Here is a 927-nt window from a genome sequence, read left to right on the forward strand (position 1 = left end):
TGGGGGGCCGCGGGACGGGGGCTGGGGGAGGCAGCTCCTCGCCGCTGGCCCGAGGCCTGGGGGATGCAGGGCTGACGTCAGGCCCAAGGTCGCGGGGAAGCGGGGATAGGTGGGGTCGAAGCACTGCCGGAAGGGGTAAGCACGGGGCTGAGGAGGGAGGGGGCGGCAGCGGTGGCGGTGGTTCCCCCGTGGCAGAACTCGAGGCCTCTGGCACAGAAGAGATGTGGCCCTAGGAATAGCTGACTTCCCCAATCTTCCTCCCGCCCCCCGGAAACGGAGCGGGAAGTGCAAGAGGAAATGCAGGGGAAACCCCTCCCTCGGACAGCAGCCCAGGCAGGACACCCGCGACAGGAACTGGGGAGGAGGGGCAGAGAGGCGGGGAGAGTCCCTTCAAAAACAGATCTGGCGTCCACCCCGGCCAGTACAGGACTCGCCCTCCTAGCACCTCATTTTAAAAGGGGCGGTGACTCTTTAAATTCATCCCCACGCACCGCACACCCTCCACACACACCCCCAAGCTTAGACGGTGGGGGGGGGGGACGACAAGAGGGGGAGGCGACCAGAGGGGGAAGCTGGGTTGTTCGTGGTGTTGCCTAGGCAACCGTCACCCGGACTGAGAGCACCTCATTGGTGAAATGCCCCCACCCTAGCCCAGTTGCCAAGGCAACCGCATCTAAGGCAGAGACCTGTAGGGTGGGTGACCCCACCCCCGGCCATCGCCCCCGCCGGACCCAGCCTCCCGCTCCTCCCCAGAACCGGCCAGGGTGGCTGTTTACAGGATTTGGGAAAAGCCGATAGGGCACTAATAGGTTCGGGACGGCTCACTCCGGATAATCCCCAGGCCGGCTGCGCCCCATTAGCCGTCCGGGGCGGGTGGAGGCGAGGGTGGCTGGGAGGGCAGCCTCGAGCCGCCGCTCCCTTCAGAGA

At 66.2% G+C, this 927-nt stretch overlaps 1 protein-coding gene across 1 annotated transcript in view; it reads right to left on the reverse strand.

The window, feature by feature from the left end:
- Positions 1-927, reverse strand: part of GNB2 (G protein subunit beta 2) — a gene marked incomplete at its 5' end in the record, with an annotated part of 5175 nt that overhangs the window by 2735 nt on the left and 1513 nt on the right. The window lies entirely within an intron of this gene.

This window comes from Pteropus alecto, unplaced genomic scaffold, assembly GCF_000325575.1.
Source record: "Pteropus alecto unplaced genomic scaffold, ASM32557v1 scaffold68, whole genome shotgun sequence".
Classification (NCBI taxonomy): Eukaryota; Metazoa; Chordata; class Mammalia; order Chiroptera; family Pteropodidae; genus Pteropus; species Pteropus alecto.